The sequence below is a fragment of the Hippocampus comes genome, unplaced genomic scaffold (assembly GCF_001891065.2).
Source record: "Hippocampus comes isolate QL1 unplaced genomic scaffold, H_comes_QL1_v1.1 scaffold108, whole genome shotgun sequence".
Lineage (NCBI taxonomy): Eukaryota > Metazoa > Chordata > Actinopteri > Syngnathiformes > Syngnathidae > Hippocampus > Hippocampus comes.
In genome coordinates this window covers 1,165,225-1,189,073 of record NW_017805071.1, presented here as the reverse complement: position 1 = coordinate 1,189,073, position 23,849 = coordinate 1,165,225, and the positions used below count along the sequence as shown (strand labels likewise).

At 42.1% G+C, this 23,849-nt stretch overlaps 1 long non-coding RNA gene across 2 annotated transcripts in view; it reads left to right on the top strand.

Annotated features, from left to right (window-relative positions):
• Positions 1 to 23,849, top strand: part of LOC109512709 (uncharacterized) — a 63,895-nt gene that overhangs the window by 18,581 nt on the left and 21,465 nt on the right. For both annotated transcript variants that reach the window (XR_002167583.1, XR_002167582.1), the window contains exon 2: positions 169 to 244. This is a non-coding gene — a long non-coding RNA (uncharacterized LOC109512709). The remainder of the gene's footprint in view (positions 1 to 168; positions 245 to 23,849) is intronic.

Here is a 23,849-nt window from a genome sequence, read left to right as displayed (position 1 = left end):
TTCTCTCACAAGTAGATAAATGGCAAAATCCGGTACATTTCTATTTGCTCCTATCTTGGAAAAATTTGCAAGTCAAGGCAATCACATCTCAAGGCACCTCTCTATATTATTAAACAGAAAAAAAACCCCAATCACCAGATGTCCTCATCAGTTTTCTTTTGTTCCCAGCAGGTACCGCTTGTATGGGACCCGTGGACATGTGCCGAATACTCGAGCCCAAATCCCGAAAAGCCTGGCCCTTGAGGTAAACCTTTTCAACTTCCCTAATTTTGGATGCAGTCTGTTAGTCAGTCGCACTTGTCCTTGGCTGAATGCTTTAAATATTACGCATGACACTTTGACTAATGATGGCGCCGTAATGAAGCTTCATCTAAATCCGTACCAGACCCGGATCATTCGTCACTGTTAGCGCAATGGAAGAGTGAGAGACACACGTGGAGTGATTCAGTGACTGCAACATGGTGCACGTTAGGAGAAAATAATGAATGTAACTCTGCATAGAGGTAACTAGAAAGTTAAAATGAAAGTGTTTACAGGAGAAGACTCTCCTTCTGAATCTGTTTTGTTCATAGCAAAGAAGTCCTTGTCCTCATTTTCAATCACATATACAGTGTGTGTGTGTGTGTGTGTGTGTGTGTGTGTGTGTGTGTGTGTGTGTGTGTGTGAATGTAACAGGGCCAGTAAAAAACTTACTGTGCTGTATTATAATTACACAAAATCTGTGAAATGATAAATACCTGACGCGTTCTTTTACTATGTCCTCCATTATCGAGGGGTGGAACGAAAATTTTTCTTCAATAATTAATGTGCCACTGCCTTTTAAGTTCAACTCCCGCCTTTGACTCTCCACTTTTTAAACTGTTGATGTCCATGGGGAAGTAAGCATTTTTAGAGCTGGACAAACTTTTTGTTTTCATTTACAAGTTTGAGTATTTTAATACATTATTGTGCCATATACAACCTGATCCCATGGTTTTACTTGACTTGAAGCTATTTTGTGTTTGATCATATCTTTGGGCCCTGACATTGGAAAGTTTCAAAGTTAGTGTGGTACATCCCTTCCTTAAAAATGTGAAACCTCACAGTGTGACTTTCATTCAGCTCCTTTAGTTCTTCTACTTTAAGGTCATTCACAGGTGACTCTAGGCCAGATTGGAATGACAGATGCACAGAAGCCAAGGAAACAGTCAGAGAAATCAAGTCACACCCTTTTATGCAAGTCTCTGTGTGAATGTGTGATTGACAAGGCGAGTCCTATAGAGATTATACGTGACTGAGGATCACAGAGTGCCATGTCCCCGTTGCATTGTAATTAGAGTGCCGAACGGTAATTAGTGAAATGATATACACGGTATTCTTGCTCTGATAATAATCCGACCGATGCAGCGCGCGCACACACACACACACACACACACACGCACACACACAGGGTTTCTATTCATGGAACCACACAACGGCACGGCACATCACTCATTGTTATTCCTTCCTCTGTGTCATTGTGCGCCTTTGTTCTTATTTCCAGCTCAGTTGCTCACTGGTTTCAAAGGTCTCAGACACACACACAAAAAAGAGAAAAAAAAATACACGAGCACGCTTGCCTCTGAGGTGAGCATCAGATTTGAGCTGACGGGAGAGTCCTGCTGAGCTGAGCACCTTCTCTCACTTGCCATTTTAAGGGGCTCACGCAAAAGGACTCTTAAGATGATCCTCTCGAACCCACACACTCTCTTACAGTGGCACCCTCCGTACTTGTAATCACAGTCAAGGTTGTTTGTATCATTTTAATGCGCTTAACTTCTATTATGCTGGAAAAAAAACACAATATTTTGTGTTTTATCTGATTTCTTAGGGGTATTTTTGTTTTTCCTGGTTCAGAACAAACTTAAGACATTGACCTGAGAGGTTCTCCCACATGCTCTTTTACCGTACGTATTTTTCTTTTTAAGGCCAGCGTAATGTTATAAACCAAGTAGATAATAAAACGCGCAATAAATCGAGGAACTTGAACTGTCTACCCATTTGGGTTATTTTTAGATTCTTTATTTCTTCTCACTTCACACATTTGACTAGCCACTAATTGCTAGGCAGAGCTCATCAAACAGGAACTGGAAGTCACAACAGACACTAAACTAATGAGGATTGTTCGATCCAAACGGGAACTGGAAGTCGCAACAGACACTAAACTAACGAGGATTGTTAGATTACAAAACAAGTGGATCGAAAGAAATTCAGTGGCATCACTGCTCTGTGTTATGTGCCAATGACTGGTGACCAGTCCAGGGTCTACCCCGACTCCCCCGTGTCGTTGAATCCAAAAGTGTTAGAAAATGGGTGGTGGATGAAAAGTGTTTTCTGCCCAATCTGGTGGGTCACATCCCCCTCTTGCTGCTAACGTCGTGTTGCCAATGAGAGCTGTCACATAAATAAAACCGGGGCGACTAACTGGCACAGTCGTCCGCGCGCAGAAGGTCAAACTCCTTTCCACATGTGAGACCTTCGCTGTCTGCCTTCACGCTTTGCTGCCTTCGGGCCTGTTCTGGTCTGCGAAGAGACATGTTCGTCCAACTTCACATCGCATCATATTACACTGCTCATGAGGCGTTCAGGTGAGTCGAGGACAAGCGAGGAGAGGAGTTTTACAGTGGACAAGTAGAGAAAGTCACAAAAGATCCTTTGATATTTTATCCTTGATGTGACATTGGTCCCCACACCGTCATGAGCGTCACGGGAGTGTACTTTGGGACAGTCTAAAACGCTGAATGTAAAAAAGCTTAAGAATGAGCAATCGTTTTCAAAATTCACATGCACATCTCTACTCATGCCCACGTCAATCTCTGAAAATCTCAGCACCATATTTGAGATTTTATTGGCAGTAAGCTTATTTCTCACCTGTGTTTACTAAGTAAAAAAAAAAAAATCTTCATTTTACTTAATGATAGCAAACTACGACCAATCATGAACACAATTCATGTGCACATATGTACTTATGACCACATCAATCTAAGAAAATATCAAAACAATACTCAAATATTTTGGATTTAATGGCGTCTAAAGGGAGAGTAATGCTCAATGCTCATAAAATCCAAAATACTGTGGCAGCAGGGGTGTGAATAGCGGGGGGGGGTCACCCACCTCGGGGGGGGGGGGCATCCACATTAACACAAAATGTACTTCGTCCACTCCAGTTTTCAGTGGCTCAAACTAAAAAGACATCATTGAATAAACACATTTGTGTCGTCGGGAATTATTTTAGAGTAGCTATTTGTACAAGTATTAATTTTCCTCGTGTTGTGATGATTTGAATGAGCCTGGGAAAGATCATACTGAGTACCGGCAAAAATAAAACCTCATGAATAATTAATCGGTCCTTGTTAAATATCAGTGGCGACAGCAGCACGGGCAATTTATTGTTTGGATCGAAATGTCAACTCCATCAGTACTCATTTTGTTGTGAACTCCTCACCATAAATATTTAAGTAACTTCACTGCGAGTGACCAGTGCGGCACTGCGGGAAGAATCATTAGGGAAAAAAAAAACAAAAAACAAACTCACCACGAATAAATGTAATATCCCACCGACTCAAACAATTTCACATAATTTATTCAGAGATCTGGTTGCATTTAGAGCGGCTTCATTGTGGCGCATGATAACAGCATGCATCACATAAAGATCAGCAGGCTAAAGTGGGACAAATTCACATTAACATGTTCCCACTGAGTCGGAACTAGAGAGGGAAAGCACATCTTAATAATTCAGTTCAAAACAGACCTCTGAGCTAGTGACACAATATGCAGAGCATAACCTTGAGCTAATGAGCAAATTTGCACGCAAACCCGACCACAATGCAAGACACACACACACACACACACACACACACACACACACACACACACACACACACACACACACACACACACACACACACACACATCTGTGCATGCAGACTATGGGCTCATGGCAGCACGCTATACAGCATATGAGATCAGAAAGAAGTGCAAAAAGTGCAACCATTGATTTGTTCGACCCGATTTTTCAGATAGCATGCGCTCTTATTGCAAAGTCCTTTTTTTTTTTTTTTGGAGCAACATCTGCTGCAATCAAAAAATGTCATCTTACTTGGCAAACCTGTCAGAAAGTGGGATTGCAGATGCCTCCTGGAAATGCTTTATGCATGTCATCCAAAGGTGAAAAATACATTCATCTTGATAAATTAGGCGGCGAGGGACATTTTTCGATGAAAGAAAAGGAAGTCTACATGCAATGTAAAATATGCTACCTTAATTTGTCATCAATCAAAGCTAAAGAAAACTATTTGTGAGTCAATAAACTCATTTTATTTCGGTTCAGACTAGGCAACCATCCACAACATTTGCTCAGATTCTTTTTCTGATTTGAGATTTAAGTCCACTTTCTTGTTCACTTGCAACCCTCATGTTCTTTTCCTCTCACTGATACCCAGCTGTGGCGAAAAAAAAACAACATAAAGCCAAAACACGCTTTCACACATTTGCACACTTTCCACCTTCTGCTGCCCAAACAAACCGACAAGCCTTTAATTATACAACTAATGATGTGAGCGAAGCATTCAGGCGTACGTGTCCACAAAAATGCAAAGGCAGCACTGAAAAGGCTGCAAGGCCATGTAGAGCATTTCCAGCTTACACCTTTGAAGTCGGCCTGTATTTCCAGGGAGGATGTGACAGGGTGCTAAAACGAATGAGATCCTTAATGGAAAAAAAAAAAAAAAAACAACCTTCCCGAAGCCTTCAGCCCCTCCCCCACCACATATGATGTGAGGACACAAAGAACGTCCGCCGCACATCAGCGGGGTAAAAATAAAAGTGAACCTTCGGCGTTAGACATCTCTCGTCCTCATCACTTTGCACACCAAAGTCTTTCTTCAAAGGGGATAATTCGAAGGCTACAAATGCAAATGTGTCTGAACACACTTCCCTGCAGGCATTGTCACTTTAAGAGCCCCAACTTACTTGAGATGCACGGCGGAAGACAAGTGAGCCACAAAATTACGCCGAAACTTTTCACCCTAAGACACTATCCGAGGCAAATTGACCTGTTTTGACAATTTGAAAGTTATAAACAAACATAAAAAATAGCCTAAATTTTCATTCCTTTACCCCAAAATGTGGTCACACTCAGTAAGCTCTACCAAAGTATGAAAGAATTTTTTTAAAAGTCACACTTGTGTGCAGGTGCCACAAGTTTTGTGTGCGCGAATCACATTTGCACATATTCCTGCAGAAACATTTGCCTTTTCCTCGTTGAAGGGTGGTCTTGGGGAAAATCTTGAAACTGTGAAAGAGTAAAACATCTTAACGAATTTAAAAGACAACTGCCTGCCGGGCAAATGTCATTTATTTGACAAGTGACTTGTATGCGAATGTATGGAGCCGTTTGGTCGAAAAGAAAAAGTTAGCGCCGCGTGTGAAATGTGAAAGTAATGACAAACGATCACAAGAAGTGATGACAGGTGGCCTTTGATTGGACCAGATGGATTGAATGGCTCATCTCTCCGTGTTGATGTGTTTGGACGCTTCAAGATGGCTTTAATGGCATGTGCATCAATTATGACTGACTTTATCAGCATGTAGCTTTTACAGAGATATGCATCAATATTAAGACTTTGCCATGGCTACATTAGCAAGACTGCGTACAGGATACCGTATATAATGTGAGAGCCCTCTCATGGTATGTGCACTTTGCAGACATTATTTATAGTCACCATTCAAGGTGACGAAATCCAGCCTGCATGCTGGATTATGCGCTAGCAACGGGAATACATTTGCACTTGCTTTTATGTACAGGTTGGACAGAGGACTTTATTTTGCACCCCCCCACCCCCAACTTGTTTAATATTGTGATGATTCTCATAAGATCGTGATTTATTTGTATAGTACAAAGTAAGGCTACCTATTAGATTAAAACAAAGAATTAGACTGCAAATTTTCCTCCACTTTGATCTTTTTTTGGTAAGAATTTAATTTGTGTCGGGAAGTTAAAAATATACAGTATATTGTAGATTTTTTTTCTTCAACAAAAAAACGCGATTACAGTGCATCTTTAGTCAGAAAATATGACTTTTATTCAGTAAAAAATACAAATGTCTCTTAAGTTTCAGACATTTAAAAAAAAACATTTTTTCCCTTCGTATTAGGACGTCTCTTGCAAAATTACAACTTTATTTGGTGATTTAATTTTTGGATAATATTGCGCCCCGTTCATTAAACCCCAACTCTGTTCTCATGAAATGAGTTGTTTTAATCTCGTATGGGTTTTTTTTTCTTGACATAATGGCATTTGTAAAGATTCAACTGTTTTCGTTTTTTAAATTTTTTTTACGTTATATTAGGTTTTGCACAGCTAAATATTTGTGTATGATGGCAAATGTCCATTCAAATTCCCATGGTAAATGTCCAACTCGTCTAAATGAATCAGTCCCTAATTCCTTTGCCTCACTTTCTAGAAATGTACCATCCCTTTGAAAACCAATCACCAGCTACTATTGTTTCTATTCACAGCAAAGGAAAAGGCCCTTTATTGTATTCAGACCATTTCAATCAGTAACTGACTTGACTCCGCCCAGCATCCAAACTCCAGCAAAATGCGGATGTTTAATTCCCTCTGTCACAAGCAAGAAAAGACCATGTCGTGACTGTCTGCGCTTTGTGACAGACTTTCACTTTCACGCACTTACGAGAGGGCGGCTGATGAACACAATACAATTACAGAAATGACACGCCGCATTGATCAAGTAATAGCGAGCGGATTCCACTTCTTGCTGAGCGAATGCAAAGTAGGAAGAACGCGAACGGCATGTATGGCGGGGGTGTACTTTGAAAGAGAATAAACAATGAATAAACAGAATGGCCCTCCATGAGCCGTCACTATATAGTGGTGGAGGTGTGTGTGCGTGTGTGTGTTGTTTCTGCACGTACTGTGAGGCTGTGCTGGGATTGTCTTGCAGGGCAGCCTGTCAGGAGTTTCAACTGCCACCTCCAACAGAACTTTGATAATGTCCTGTGGGAGGTGGGGAGAAATTGAGTTTGAGCAGGGCATGACCTGTGCCTCCATTGTTGAGATGGCTGACCGGAGTTGTGGCTGAAAAGTGCTCAGTGGCTCTCGTGGCAGCAAGCCCCAAACACGTTGGTGGACGCCAACGGTAAGAAGGCATGTCGTCGAGCTTGGGGAGGAGTCCTAGTGACCCTTTTGTGCCTGTGGGACGAAAGAGCCAGACGATGGGTACTGGCATGCCAAGCAGCATGCAGCTTTGGGGGTCGCTGAGGCAAAAACTTGGGTGCAGGAGGAGTTCAATTAGGCCACAGAGAACAATTCCAGGGCGGCCCGGTGGTCGACTGGTTAGCACGTCGACCTCACAGTGCAGAGGTACCGGGTTCGATTCCAGCTCCAGCCTTCCTGTGTGAAGTTTGCATGTTCTCCTCGGGCCTGCGTGGGTTTTCTCCGGGTACTCCGGTTTCCATCCGCATTCCAAAAACATGCACGGCAGGCTGATTGAACACTCCAAATTGTCCCTCGGTGTGAGTGTGAGCGTGGGTGGTTGTTCGTCTCTGTGTGCCCTGCGATTGACTGGCAACCGGTTCAGGGTGTCCCCCGCCGACTGCCCGAAGTCAGCTGGGATAAGCTCCAGCATGCCCCCGCGACCCTTGTGAGGATAAAGCGGTTCAGAAAATGGCTGGATGGATGGAAAATGGCTTTGATGAAATTCAGGTCCACTATCTGCCATCTCAGGGGGGGAAGCAGTGCGATATTCATACCATGCATCCGATGCAGACTTTTGTAAATTTCACGCATGCTACCTCTAACAGACACTGGTTCATCAGCAGTTTTTGAAACCGACCACACTAATGGTGATAACCGAGAACAGTCGAGCTTTTTGAATCAGTTAACAAAGTCAAAGAAAAAGCAACCTTTGTTGCTCACTGGAATATTCAGAGGGCTGAGGTTTCCTGAAAACCTTGGGTTGAATTCCAACTTGTTTGACCACGGTGGCAAATCCTTAATACGATGGCTGTTTGCTTGAGTTTCTGATTATGTGGCTTCAAGAATTCTTGAGTATTCACTGTTTTTCCACCCGCCAACCTCCAGGTGGTGCACATACTGATGGGCCAAACATGGGGCCTGGCTTTCATTAGATTGGCAACCAATTCTGCAGGCATTTGGCCGTCTCCTCTTCCACCTCGGTTTTGAGGGGGGGTTAGTATTCATGCCAGCAGGCTGCCTCATTCAAATAGTTGCAGTAGAGTGTCAAATGCAGTTAAGCTATTTCATCTATTTATATACAAGCATTAATATGTCAACTTTCTGGAATTTTGCCCTTTTTATAAAGTCATCGCCAGTTCCGATACAATTGAAGAACAAAACGTCATGCTCGCCTTTGTAAAATCAGAGTACCGAGAAACAAAAAAAGCTTTTCGAGTTGATTTTGCGTTATGTTAGACATTTAAAAATGGAGCATTTGGAGGCAGAGGCTTCTTTCAGCGCACGCCTCCTGCTGCTCTGCTGCGGACGCCATGAAGCGGATGTGATGAAATAGAAAATATGGATCAATCTGTTGCTTCCTCTCAAAGCTTCTGGAGAATAGCGTCATAGAGCATTTTGGCTTCTTACCACCTCCCGGCCCCCCTAGAGTGCTAGAGAGCTGAGCTTTTCATGAATCTTCTGTTCAATTATTCAGCCTGCCTTCTACTGGTGGAAGCAGATGCAGAATCCTGGTTTAGGATTAATCACGCCACATGGGTGTTTATCTCTCAGGAAGTGATCATATCACGTCCTGTTCGCTGTCATTGGTGTTAACGTGACTCTAGGTAGCCTTGACGGTGGTGACAAACCATTACCGTGCGCCTCACCGGGGGTGAATTTAGCATTTTAGTGAAGCTGAATGTGTCTGGGGGTGCGCTGCAGCCCAAACCAGCGGGGGTGGAATGAAGATTAATTAAATCTCCAGGGTTCCTTGTAAATTTAGCGGTGAAAATATGCTCTTCCTTCATCTGTGCTGCGGCTCTGATGTCGGGAAATGGTCTTCTTGCAAACCAACCCCTTTCTACACCGATTTTTAATTGAAGAGCATATCGCATCACGGCTCACCTGTTTTCGAGGTTTGGTCACAAGATGTTTGAAAACTGAGCCCTTAGGGGCTGTCATGTCATTTTCAGTTGACAGAAAGTGGCAGCACGAGGCAAAATGGCAGCCCGCTGAGATGGATAACAACGGGTGGCTTTTTCGGCTTGGTTCATATTCCACAAATGCATTATTAAACAGAATGTACCCGTAAGATAACACAATAAAACTGAACTAAAACGACTTGCACCTTTGGGGCGGAGAGAAAAAAAAATGGACACGTAAATGAAATAAATTAAGGAAACAGGTTGTTAGCAAACTTTTCTAGTCATTTTCATACTTGTAATTAGCCATTGTACATCGTATGTCATTGATATTCTTTTGTTGCCATCACACACAACACAACAAACCCAAAGAAAAAGCCAAACAAATGGAATGGAAAACTTTGCTGTCATCTCCAGATTATTCATCTTTTGGGGAGTTCAAACTAATAGCCAAGCTTCTCCTCAAACTTTTAACCATATAGTTTTCCACCCTCCATCTTTCCTCCATATTGCAGCACGGCCGTCTCCTCATTTTAGACCCTCACATTCTATAACGTTTACTGTCCATATCTGAATAGTCAGCACAACAACAAAACGACGGCCTGCCGGCCCGTCTGACAGCATTCTCTTTTTCTTCAATCTTACTTTACTTCCATCACTCTACCTTCACTTCCATCTCCACAACAGCCTGTTCACCGAAATGTTCCAGCTGCGATCAATGGCTCCCGATTTCACATAATTGCATCATCATTTCCCAATCTCGCATTTTTTTTTTGGACTGCTAAACTGCATTCAGTGCGTAAATAAATTACAACAATAGTCACAAGGCGTTGAAGCCGCTTTGATAATCTGTCAGAAAATGTTGCTTCATGTCCTGTAACGTCGCAGCACAGAATTAATGGGGCGCAGCGGTAATGTGGTTTACAAAAAACAACCCCAAAAAACAAACAAAACATCCCCCGAAATGTCTAAATATGTACATAATTAAATAATAATGACCGTTAAATATTTTCTATTCATTTTTAATCCTACAATGTTCTGTGCTATATGTTAATGAATCACAGTGAGCACAAAAAACAATCTACAAATGCATGAGATTTAAATAACAAGTTCCACGTCTGTTTATCCATTCATGTGTCCATTTATTTAGATATTTGCATTTTCTAAATGTGCATGTTAAGTACCGATTAATACATTGAAGTTACTTTTCATGAAAATGCGCACGTGCAAACAGCGTCATACAGTATATAATGTGCATATATGTGCATGTGTAGGCATGCAACAGCAGGGGGTAAGGGGGGAGAGTGTGTGTGGGGGGGTCTCCTCAGGCCCAGCTGACAGAAGGGGGGCGTCTGCATTTGTCACGGGGTTGTTGTTCAACGTGATGGCCGTGTTTTAACTGTGGCGCCATCCGACATGATGTGACATGCGTGGCAATGCTAAGCAGATCTGAGCTGGCTCTTCGCTTCACACCAATCTGCGTGGCCTCCTCCCGGGGGCAAATGTCTGCTGCAGCGTTGACACATAAATACAACCAACTCCACACACGGAGCTAAATGGCTAATCCATTCATATTTTCTGTGTCCTCCCCTTTGGCACTCAAGACTTATTCTGGTTTTAATTGAGGGAGTCTAATTCGGAGTCACAGCCACTGTTGGAGTCGGGGCTGTTATTTGAGTACAGTAAATAGGGACCAAGCTCTGCTGCGAATAGCAATAAAACATTGATGAATAATGTACAGGATGTTATACGGTACATTGTTATCTGGTGGCATTAATAACCCGAATCTGAATCTAGAATTGAGCTGCTTGTGACTTTTACAATATTATTTTGTGGGCTACCCAACTAGCATAACTACAGGAGGACCTCAGTTTACGGCAGAGTTCTTTTCATTCCTATTTCGGCAATGTAAACAGAATGTCGATGTAAAATGGAACCCATTGTAGTCCACCACTAGCATAACGGGAAAATATAGTTCAGTCATTGTTATCGTAAATATGTGTCTGAAAAACAGGAAGTTTCATAACTGAGCGTGCGTTTACTGTGCCGTGTGACAATATACACTTATGCCGTTGCGCAAACTATTCTTTGCATACTGTCTGGAACCTCGAAATGTCAAATTGTTGAAATCTTTACTTGGTCCTAGCTATTAAAACCACTCAAAACAGCAATCGAGTGTTTCCAGGTGGTTGTTTAGCATTCTTCGGCTAGCCAACATGGCCCGTGGTTGTTTAGCATTCTTCGGCTAGCCAACATGGCCTTTTGTCTACGACACTTTTTCATTGGCAACACCTTACCAATGGCTTTGTAACGTTTGCTGAAAAGTCTAAAATAAAAATGCAAAGTGAGGCAGGGGTGAAGATGTGCAAACGAATACAATCCCTTCCACAATGGCTGCCGTGTAAAGGAGAGAATAAATGACTTGCATAAAAAGGGTCAGAAAGTGAAAAAGAAATCCACAATATTCAAGTGTGACGAGTAAGCTGTTTATACAACGAGAGGTGCTGATGGTATTATCTTGACAGTCGACCCTCATCTGAACGAAACATACTTCTCCACGAAAGGCTCAAAAGTTTGCTGTTATTATTAGCCTTAACTTTGCTTTGTGCTCGGTTTGTATCGTCTTCTGTTTTTAAAAAATGCATTCATTCCAGCTGTACTATTTTAAACCCCAATCCAATCATTAGCAACCCTGTTAAAGCTCCTTGGAAATAATTCCCCTCCACAAATGGGTCACTAAGCAGCAGTGGCTCAAGGTCAACAATTGAGATGCATTTAATCATTGGTTGCTCAAAGGTAGGATGTTGTGAGCCTAATGGAAGTCTCTGTGTGTGCGTGTGCGTGTGCGCGTGTGTGTGTGTGTGTGTGTGTGTGTGTGTGGGAGGGGGTGTTACTTAATGTGTTGTGGGTCTTTAATAAGTTAGGGCCACTGGAGCCCTGGGTTTAATTAAGTGTCCAAGACAGATTTAGGCCTCGGCAGCACACTACACCTCGCCCCCTACAGGACACACATACGCGCACACACAATAATGGAGTGCAAGCATTTTCCTGTACTGCTCAATATTAAACAACTAAACTAGGATGACATGAAGTAGAGTGTAAACCTTTGTAGTGCTTGGAAATGTTAAGTTTGCTAGCTGGTAGACTACTTAGATGATGTAAGATGATGGAACAGTCCACATTTTATTATGGGTAAGGAGGTTTGTCCACTTAATTGGTAAATGGAGAAATTAAATTACAAAAGCAGTGAAAAAAAAAATCATGCTGAAAACTGACAAGCCCCTAACTGCTTTATAAGCCACTTTCTGGGTCAAATCTTAAATCTGGGACTACACTTCCAAGTTGACTTAAATGGTGCAACCATAAAACACGTTTCTCCCTCATACAAATAGAATGCTGTGCTGTTTTTTTTTTTTTTAAGCTTTCAGGTTAATTTCCTCGGTTACAAAAATGATGTAAGATACGTGGACTATACCATTTTTGATTTTGTGGCAGGTGGACTGACTGACAAAAAAACATGCTAAGATAACACCTAACGCTATATTTATTGTTTTATGCATCTGCTAGCAAGCAGGCTACTTCCTGGCTTACAAAGAATCACTAGAGATAAAAGCACGATTTTATATATCTAGCATATAATATATAATATAGCAAATAAATCGTAGACCGGCCATATTTTTTTTCATCACTTTTTCAAGGTAACAAGTCAAACTAAATGTTCTTAATGAGAATTAGTAAATGGCAAAGAACTGACATTTGTAGCTGTCCTTGTGCAATAAACATGGCGTGTCCAAGCCTACGATCAACTCAAGAGCAGGTGACGTGAAATTTCTTTCTTGAAGGTCCGAGACAATAAAGCTGCCGAAAGTCTGTTACCCAGTGAGTGGGTGAGTGAGATTTTGCTGATTAGGCTTCCTCAGGCTTCAGCCCAACATCTTCATTTCACATCACCACCCCCTCCCCCGGCCCCCCCTTGAGAAGATCGAGCGTCGTTAGTATGCGGCGGAGCGCAAGTACAAACTGCATACTTCTCTGCAGAAATATGAAAATGAAATATTCATGACTTGAGAGAGCAATCGTTTTGGTAGGGGAGGGTGTGACTGAGAAGGATGAGGATGGTAGGGTGCAGGTGCCATCGTTTTCCCACCCTGTCAGAGCAATGTTGAAATACAGACAGGCATCCACCAAACCAAGACTTTCTTGCATTTCCCCGTCTCATTTTGTTGCCATCTTCAAGTTTTCGGTCTCATGTATCTTACTTCTGCTTGCCTACTCTTTGTTTTCCAAATTTCTGAGTGATTTATCTTCCTGTCGCTTTATTTGGATCGCTCCTCCACCTTCCCTTTTCCAAATTCTGTAAGGGAACCGATGCAAGTCGATGCGCTTTTGATTAGCGACACGCTGAATATTCTGTTTGACTTCTGCAGTTTTTTTTTTTTTGTTCTCGTCTTCCTGTTTACTGTCATGAACTTTTTGTCCGCCTTCTGCGTATGCCAGTCATTTCCTTGCTTTCCTTGCTAATGACTTCAAGAGCATGTTGGTGTTCATTTGGTGAGCATGGAAAGTTGCCTTCGCCATGCAAACGTATGAATGTGCAGCTAGTAATTGCTATTTGAATAGAACAAGACCTGCGAATCCATCTCAAGGTAGACGATGTCATCTGGAGAAAAGAGCTGCGGAGCATTTTTACCCCAGCAAGATACATTGATGAATAAATATTTGAGTTTCCATCATAAACGTTTAATTCAATTTGAACTTGATTGTAAAGCACCGTCTTCTGTCACTAGCATGCGTGCATGAACCTGTATTTATAGCACTGTCACGGAAACTTGCGTAGCCTCTCATTATTCTTCACAGAGGGCAGATGACTTATTGATTAAAAGGACTCATTTATTCAGATGAGAACATCTGGAGAAGCCCGCAGGCTTGTTTCAGTCAGAAAATCACCCCACTTTTTTCCTTCTCCAACACCCTTGTCCTAAAAAAAAAAAAAAAAAAAAAATCGCACATTTGACTCCATTTATCTTTTTAATCCATCTGGGAAAAAAAAAAACTTGCACTGGCTGGTTTGGTTACATGTGTGAGGGGTGGATTGGCAAATTGTCTGAAATGCCTTTGGAGAAGGCTTGTCGGAGAGAAATTCACATTTCGGATCGGCCTTTTTGCTGCGGCCAGCGTAAGGCACACCTGAGCAATAATCATGCATCAGCATCTTGATATGCCACACCAGTGAGGTGAGATGGATTTTCTTGACCAATGAGAAATGCTCAGCAACACAGATTTGAAATTCTTGAGGGAAATAGCCATTTGTGCATGTCGAAAAACTGAAGTGAAAGTGAAGTTGACATTTTATTCGTTGACTTTAATTAAACGATAAGTAAACTGTGCTTATTGTGATGTTATCCATCCAGTCAAATGGAATGGAAAAAAATAATTTTTGACAAATCAATTCAATACAAAGCGCTGGACGGTTGTCAGAGTAGAAAATATTTCCATTTTTGACTTAATTATAATTGTATTTGATTCAGTTAGGCGAGTATTGTCGATTTGGAACGCATAAGTGGGAAAATATGCCTTTTCTATGTGCCTTCTAAAGACAGGCAATTGGGGCAAACGAGTCCATGGAGAGGAGGCAGAACTTACTAAAGAAGAGTGAAAGTCAATGTTATTGGCTGCCGGAGTCAGCGGAGCAAAGGGCGAATTAGGAATACGGATTTGAACTGTTGCTCCCGTTGGGCAATGTTATCCCATCGTCTGTATAACAAAGCCCTTCGTCGAAGGCCAGCATCTTACACGGAGAGCCGGCACGGGGCCTCGGTTCAATAAGTATGCCATGGCCTTCATGTGCCTCCTGTGTACGTACGTGCACGTGTGTGCGATTGAAGTGGAGCTTTTTGCAAGTTCATGTGAAAGCTCTTGTTTTGACAGGCACTTGACACGAGGATTAGATGAGCAAAGCGAGTTGCATTAATCCTCCGCAGCTAAATACCCCCACCGTCCCCCTTCCGCCTCCCTTCCTGAGCCCACCAAAGGCTCCTAAAAGTGGGCAAGGAATGGTGAGACAGGGATAGTGTAAATGTGTTGTCAAAGCAGCCTCATTACAGGAGGGTTATGGATGGTAAATTATAGTCCTTGGTAAGTCCTTTCATTTGTGCACTGTGTGGCCCCTCCGTGAACTTGCTTCTAATGAGATCCACATTGCCCCATCATGTAGCTAAGTGCCTAATTTGGATTTATTGCCAATTGTGAGTTTTTATTTATTTACTTATTTTTAACGACCCCATGCCTCTGTGTTTCTTTTACATTTCTCTGGCGAGATGCTTACATTGACAGGGAAGACAGTCCAGTTGCAAATGCCCGAATCTCATTTGGAGATTAGAAGCCTAAATCCCAATTAATAGTCAATAAATCGATTATTTAGTTATGAAATTAAATGATCGGTACCTATGTTTCCATCCCAATGTTATACTGTATTAAGATAAATCACTGGTGTCAAAGTCAAGGCCTGGGGGCCAGATCTGGCCCGCTACATCATTTTTTTGTGGCCCGCGAAAGCAGCTCAAGCATGGCAACTCCCATGATGCATGAAATTGTCATATGCAATCCATAAGAACAATGTTTAAACAAGCCATTATTCTTGACTTCTGATTTCAAAACAAGTTAGCCATCAATTTGATGTTCGCTGTGTATGTCATAGTGGAGGTTGATAAAAATGGATGTAAAATTCACAGTCATAACGGCCCTCCGAGGGGAAACCGTAATGACAATGTGGCCCGCGACAAAAATTAGTTTGACAGCCCTGATCTAAATAATGTCACCTGTAGGAGCTGCTTGTTGGTGGCTTTTGTGGATGTAGCTCAAGTTCCCGTAGCTGTCATCATGCAGGTTTTCTTGAGAGAGAAAACGATTTGTGGTCCAAGTCCTGAACTCTGCTTTGTCTTAATTGCTTTCAGACCTGATTCAACAACAATTCAATTTCACACAACCAACCAAATGATTACGAATGCAGCAAATAATGCCACCTTAATTAGTTTTGCATGAAAGAAATGTTTGCATCTAAACCCATCTGGAAAGAATGTAATATCATTAGAAGTTAAAATACCTGTTTTAAATCTCTACAGATATATTTACCTGACACAGTAAATGCTTCAATGATTAAAGGTAACTTCTTCTCACAAGTTCAACTCAAGTCCACATTTTTTTAAGCTCCCTGGGAAGAAAATCTGAATCTCAGAAAGTTTTTCCTCACGCTGCAGTGACAGTAACCTTCAAAATAAAGTCAACATTGACATCTTGGATATGATAACCCACAGATGTGACAGGAGGAGGCTGAGCTATCCATCATAGAGCATTATTTATTAATTTTTTTTCATTCCTCAACATCCCATTGCTCATGCGTGCGTGTGTGTGTGCGTGAGTGTGTTCTCTCCTTGGACGTGTGATTGATGGAAGTAGGACGAGAGGCTATCATGATCCGTTTAGATAAAGGAAACTTCACTCAAGCCCGGTTACGCGGCGCTCCCATCGCGTGAGCAAAACTCTCTCGCGAAAAGACTCACATTTTCACACTACCAACCTAAACGTTAACATCGTCGGATTATTTTCTTTTTCCATCCTGAAACTACCACTTGATCGTAGCTTGTGAGTTCTTTACTTTCAGTATTTAAGCACTCGTAGTTGATGTTCAATTGTACAGAGGTATCTTTGATTTAAATCGAAGAATATTTGTGTCCAAAGAGGCCCTTCGGGGCTGTCCAGTGTTGGCAGAGGTTTTGCTATTCAGCTACCTACTGCCTTCTAACTTTTATTTGAACATGTTGGCAGATTGCGCAATGTGTAGGTGTTCAGATCTGCATGCGGGAGGAGTGCCACGCAAAAAAAAAAAAAAAAAAAAAAATCTTACAGTGTGGCTTTGAAAAATCTTATTTGGAACCTCTCATGGTGAATACAAGCCTTTCAGGGTTCCTCCGGGAAATAACAGAAATAGATTCAGTCTCATCTTTTCCTGGGCTTTAAGACACATTAAAAAAATTATTTCCTGTCATTTGTGATAAGAAACCAACCCCTTTTTTTCTCAAGATGTTTCAACAAAAGTCTTGAAATTTGAATAACTCTGGCGTCATGGGGGGAGTGGTCGATCACCACAGAAGAAACGTTCCCTTGTCTTGCTTTCCATTTGGAGGACACAACCTTCTTTAACCTCTGTACTTCTTTACCTCTGTCAATGTGGGGGGAAAAAAATGATAATCACAGAGGATTAGCCCTACCAGGAGATGAAACCGAGTCTGTTTGGAATTTTAATTGAAAGACTCGCTGCAGTCTGTGTGCGTTTCATATGTAGGTCACGAGTGTGTTTGCAAAGGGCCTGTTGGGGCGTACATGGGGGGGGTGATGCTGTTGCGCTGCAAAAGTCAAGAAACTAAACAAAAATCAGTGCGACAAAAATAACCTTGACCTGCCTCCGCTGTCAGTGTGATGAGCCATCTCGGGAGCAGTTGATCACTGAAGTCATGGTCAAACCGATCGAGGGCCGCTGACGAATGTCTGCTTTGAGTATTGGCAAGAAGACCTTGTACAGGCTTTCAGTGTTAGATGGTCAAGTGAGAATATTTTGCAGCTAATTAAAACTTGACATTGCTTTAAGGCAGGGGCGGAGCTATATGGTGGCCACGGCCACCCTTTATCACTCTCTGGTCACGCCGTTTGCCACCGCACGATTCGGGGAATGTTTTGGTACCTGTTACTTTGAACTTAAAATGAATCACTTGATTGTTACAGTCAAGGCCAACCAAAAACATTCTCTTCACACCATGGCATGCAACAACACGGCGGAGAAGTCATTGTTGATCATACTATCCACAGTCTCAGTTTCATGGAAAAAAGGATCACTCTGATTGGTTAGCGGGTGAATCAGTGCATGAGATCAAAGTAGACTGTGTGATATGACACAAAAGCTAAGCAACGGCAAAGAAAATGGCGCTTTCTCATAAATTAAGATACATCAAGCATTGCTTTTAATGTATTTTTCATCAACGGTTAACACCGGGTGGATCACTAGAACGGGCCCTGACGTGTAATCAAGCATATTGTTCTTAAGATGGGGTCAAGCAGCATGTGCTTCATTATCCAAGAGTTATTTTAGTGAAACAATGTTACTCATTACCTTTAAACTACGTATGCTACTCATCTACAAGGAGACATACATACATTTTGAAATGTATTTTTTTTTAATTAGAAATATTCTTTCATCATTGTTGTTTTTCTTCAAGGAAAGTAATGGAGTGACCACCGTCGGTAGCGGGGCTTACACTTAGCCAAGGTTTTTGTATTTCTTTGTGGATGTGTATGGCTGCCTCTCACAGGTCAGTTTTAGCGCGTCTGCTTTGGAGCGGCAAATATAGAATCTGCAACATTTTGTGTGTGGCGTGCAACGCTAGTCATGTCAAGTACACTACGCACGCACTCTAACAGCGGCAGCACACGTGCCTTTTTTTTTTTTTTCTTGAGGTGTAGGGTCTGCCACATTTTAAAAATTGGTTAAAAGATGTTAACAAAAATGAGTAAATGTGTGAAGCAGTCTAAAGCGTTGGCTAACATTTCCACATCCGAGCAGCACTGTCAAACAGGAACAAAGTGGCCTGTCAAAAGCGATGACGTTTCTGCACGATCCCGCCGCTAATCGCGCGCCAGCCTTCTTGAAGAGTCATCAGCATGTGTCGGCCTTCAAAGTGTCGCGCTGGGCGTATTAAAATCGGTCTTTGTCGCCGCTTCTGATCCCGCCGCGGAGCCTTCAGCATGAGCCGTTGCATGTGCTCATCATTTTTACGATGGTGTGTGCTGCTGTTTTTTTTTTTTTTCCATCTCTCCCTCTCTGTTATCCCCCCCTCACTGCTAGTCATGAGTGAGCGCGGCTCCACGCTAAGACCGAGAATGTGCATGTGTCGGAGCTGTCCCCTTAATCCCTACAGTAAATAAAGGGAGGCTTACCCAGTCTGGTGCACATAAACACCATTGCAGGCTGGCAGGCCCATATCTCGTGCACGTTCCGTCTTTATTCTCACCTCCATGCTTCATCCCGCCGTCGTTCCACTTTCGCTTCCTCCAGGAAGTCGAAATGACCCCCTTCTCTGTGCCCCACATGCATCTCGCACGGGCTTGCACACAATCCTAGCAGCTGAAAGCGTCTCCGTTTCTTTTGCCAAGCCATTTCAGGGGTTTGGGAAATTGGCTCGAAAAGCAAAATAGGATTACCCTCGCACCCACAACAATTACACTCATCTTTAGCGAGCCGGTCGCCAGAGCTGTTGAATATAAGGAGACGTGCTGTGGAGAGATTTGCACTTTGCTCTGGCGCTCAGAGACAACACGCTCGCAGCTGTTGCCTGAGCAGATTTTAGATTTTAATGTTCCTCAACGCGACACTGTTTGTCTCCGTTGATTCCACACCGATAAAGACCGACCAAGCACAATGCATTCTTTGTCCGTTTGGGATAAGGATCTCCGTTTGAATGACTAGAGTATGAGCCGTATCGCCTGTGAGATCACAAAACAAAACCACTGTCCTAACATGATTGATGAATCTTTTAATTAACAAAGAAAGGGCCAATTATGAGCACATTAGTGCTCAAGTTTACAAAATGTTTGCTGTCACCACTAATAGTCTTCATCTGCACGTTGGAGGCTGATTTGCAAGTTTAGCTGAAGATGATGATCGTGAAAGTTGGATGGCGGTCTCATTCTGAGCTTTTGGTGACTTCATATGTATGATTCTTCACTCTCAAGGGAAAGCAGGACTGGACTGGCCCAAAAAATGTTGACCTTCACATTTTGTTAAAATACTATTACTACTAATAAATACTATTAAAAAATGAGCGGTTTGTGTGCTCTCAGGTGAAATTTCAGAATCCGGTTCACATTTTGACATCATGGACATTACCTCACCATTGCGAGGCTTCAAAGAGGAATGTTCTCAGAAGGAAGTCGCCACTGCAGTGAGCTTGGAGAGTAGCAGACTGTTATCAGTAGGTTGCCTCAGCAAGACAGAGACGGGCAGAGAAAGAGAAAGGTATAGAAGTGGATGTCTTATGAAATACATCGGTTGATTCATTGATCAAACACCTGCGTGTGTTGCAACTCCTCGTTGAGAACAGCAACTTGTGCGGAAAGCACTGAAATAGCCAACCGTCGGACATTCATAAATTTAGAGAAGGTCAAATTAAGTTCCCTTTTCGAGTCATTTTAACAATCCATTCTCACATTCCGCTTTTGAGTAGTGTACGTTGTTGACAAAGGTTGACTGCAAATCGAAAACCTCCTGTCTAAGGATGCACACTGATAAGAATCTCTCCAATTCTGGACAATTTCCTGCTTCCATTCGTGTGTGACTGTGCCTCGGAGTCTTTATTTCTTTTACTTCCACTTCTTGTCACGGTCAGGTGTCCCGATACTTTTATCTTTACAGGGTACAGTTTGAATATAATTGAATTCTCTCACGATCCGACTCTGCTTTATTTCTTTGAGCTGACGTTGCACTTAAAATGATGACTCCATCAGAAAAAAAATTGCACCCAAAAAAAAAAGGCTCCAAGCAGAAAGTAAGAGAGTTTGCAATGAAATGCAAGAGAGAACATCCAGAACATTCCTTCCACGAGGGCTTGTTCAAAAAATATATATATATATACCCAATCATCATCTTTTTTCCATGTATTTTCATTTTTTGGCTCTCCCCCACCCCCCCGCCTGAAAACCTTTGAGGGGATGGATAATCAGTGCAATCTTCCCTCCCCAAAATCCCAAATCCCAGCCTGTTGAGATGAAAAGATGGCATCCTTGAAAGATGAACAAAAAAAAAAGACAAGTGTGTGAGCGGCTGACACACTGTCACATTCCTGGCGTGTCCCTCCCACTTCAGTCCGTCACTTTTCCGTATCCATGATTAAGCTGTCGTGAGGTTGCTGCTTTTTTTGTGTGTGTTGCCTACAGGAGAAAAAAAAAAGTCCTCCTGTGAGAAAGTGGAAAGAAAGAGCATCCATAAATAAACAATGACATGCAGCTTTTTGCTCAAATTAGGCGGATTCCTTGGGAACGAGTGTCTACAAATAACGCATTTTAGCTGCCATCAGCTCTTTAGTGTGTTTGGTGTGCTGGCAGCGCTGTGTTTGGTGGACTCTTGTCAGTGTAACGCGACGTGAATGAAGACAACCTTGAGGAGAAAGTTGTCAGTCGCCGTCGTCCTCGTATGTCAATGCCCACGTCGCTTTGTCCTGTCTCATGTGGGGGGCTTGGTGGCACTCGAGTGATTAGGAACAAACACACACACACTGGCAAAACCCCCCTGCTACTTACTGTTGAATTACTTTTGAATCCACTCGAGGCCACAAGTAATTCAATGGGCATCCGAGAAAAAGGAATTGGAGAAAAAAAAGCAAAACTAGAAAAAAAAAATGTCATTATCCATGCACGTAAACTCGGAAGTGGGTAGCAACAATACATTATCCTCGTCTGCCAGCTGAGCTTCACATTAAAATGACATTATGGTAATTTTTCATTCCTGTTAAAAAAAAAAAATGGCACGTCAAGAAGAAAATGCACCAAAAAAATACTTCCAGTGGGATCCAGAAAGTCAAAGCCCCTTGAATTTGGATCCCATTTTTAATCTCGATTGGACAAAAAGTCGATTTTATGAAGGTGATTTTGAAATCGTGTGCGGCTCTTGTCACAATGAATCATTTTTCTGCTCTGTCTTTCCCAATTTCGCTCCCGTTTGCTTCGTCCTTGTACTCAGCCACGCTGCTGCCTCATCCCATTATGCGTGCAGGAAACATGCGAGGCCCTTCAAAGTAAATACATATTCATTGAAATGCCAACATGGGGCGAGAGAATGGTGTGCGTTTAATATTTTCCAAGTACAGAAAAAAAAAGATGTTTTGTTGATTTCATCGCTGCGAGCTTGATTTGCTCTCTTATTTGTGCCTTTGCCGAGTTTTTGTTTTCAGTTAGCGGCTAATGATGAATTGTTTACTGGCTTGTTTTGAAGCGCTGTTCACGCCGCATGTTAGTGTTTGATTTTGAGGTTTTGTTTGAGTTCAACAAAGGCTTTTTTTTTTTTTTTGTGCCAAATTGTTTTCAAAGTGTTTCCTTGCAGAAGAGAACTACAATTGGAAAGAGGTATTTTAATGACTAACCAGTGGCTATTGTAGTCATAATTCTTACCAGCACTGCAGCCATTAAATTTTTATCTGAGAGATGTTTTCCACTACATATGCTCAAGTTACAATTTAAGCGAGGCTTGTAGAATATATAATATTAAATGCTAATGAGGTGGGCATGACATAGTTAAGAAAGGTCATGTGAACTTGACACACCATAAAAAAAGAGTGTGTTGTTAAAGATCCTAAAAATATAGCCAAGTACCATATTCCCCGCAGTATAAGGGGTTTCCAAGTATAAGGCACACCTTCAATGAATGGTCTATTTTAGAACTGTTTTCATATACAGGGGCGCACCGCATTCTACGGCGCATAGGATATAAGCTACAATAATGGCTGCGGTTGCGTTATTCATCCACTAGATGGAGCTACGCTAAAGGGAATACAGTACGATACAAAAGCGCTTTGTTTATATGGAGCTTTCACAACTGCGGCAGCTATGATAAAGCGCTTTACAGCACATTTAAAATACTGCATCCAAGAAATACGAATATTTATCCATATATAAGGTGCATCGGATTATAAGACGCACTGTCAGCTTTTGAGAAAATCGAATGCTTTCAGGTGCGCTTTATCGTGTGGGAAGTGCTGAAACCGCACCCCCTCAAATGTTAGCTATCAGTCCAACACCACTTCAGGAGACAGCAGTTTAAGCATGCACTTTGAACATGATGTTATAATTTTCCATCAAATACTCGTTCGGACGCTCATGTTCAAGATTGAATAATTATTGTGGACTGTAATCATAAAATAAGCAGCACAACTGAGCAGTTCAATTTCTAATGTTGTTTTTAAACAAAACGCATTATCCCCCCACTCCCAAAAAAAAAACGTCGCGGCCCACAGCCGAGAATTATCTATGACTAACTCGACGAGGACGAGCAAGTTATTTGGATCCTTGTATTGCAAGCTGGGGACATGTGACGTGACCACTGTATTCCGGCAGCCGGCACGTCTCGTCTCAGCTTCTTATTGGAAGCGCACATCCACAGAGGTCTCATTTTTAAACCACAATAATAAACACATCATTGAATTAGTATCTCTTTGACAGTGTCAAAGCTGCGCGTTATTATCCAGTTTACATCTTGAATCTTGTATTGGTGTCACGGCTGTTATGATTGTGTAACCGAATCCCTGAGTTGCTTTCTTTTACTCCTTTGCTGTCAGATAAATCTTGGTCTGTTTAAGCAGTGTGCCATCATTAATGAGAAAGGTTGTGTCTGTGGGATATTCTGGCATGAACGTGTCTCCTTGCCTGGGCAATTATTCCCTCTGTTGGAGGGAAACAACATGAGCACCTCACAGCTCAGCCTGTGTGGCCTGAAGTTGTCTCTGGAAAGTGAACGCAAAGTCACCGAGTGCCATAAATGTCACTTTTAGATTGGGCAAAATGCCCTCTCCCTTCTTTTTTGGTTTTTGTTTTTTTGTCATGGTGTAAAAACAACTAATGAGCAGTCATTTCTTGTATATTTATTTCAGTTTATCACCTATGTGTTCCTATTA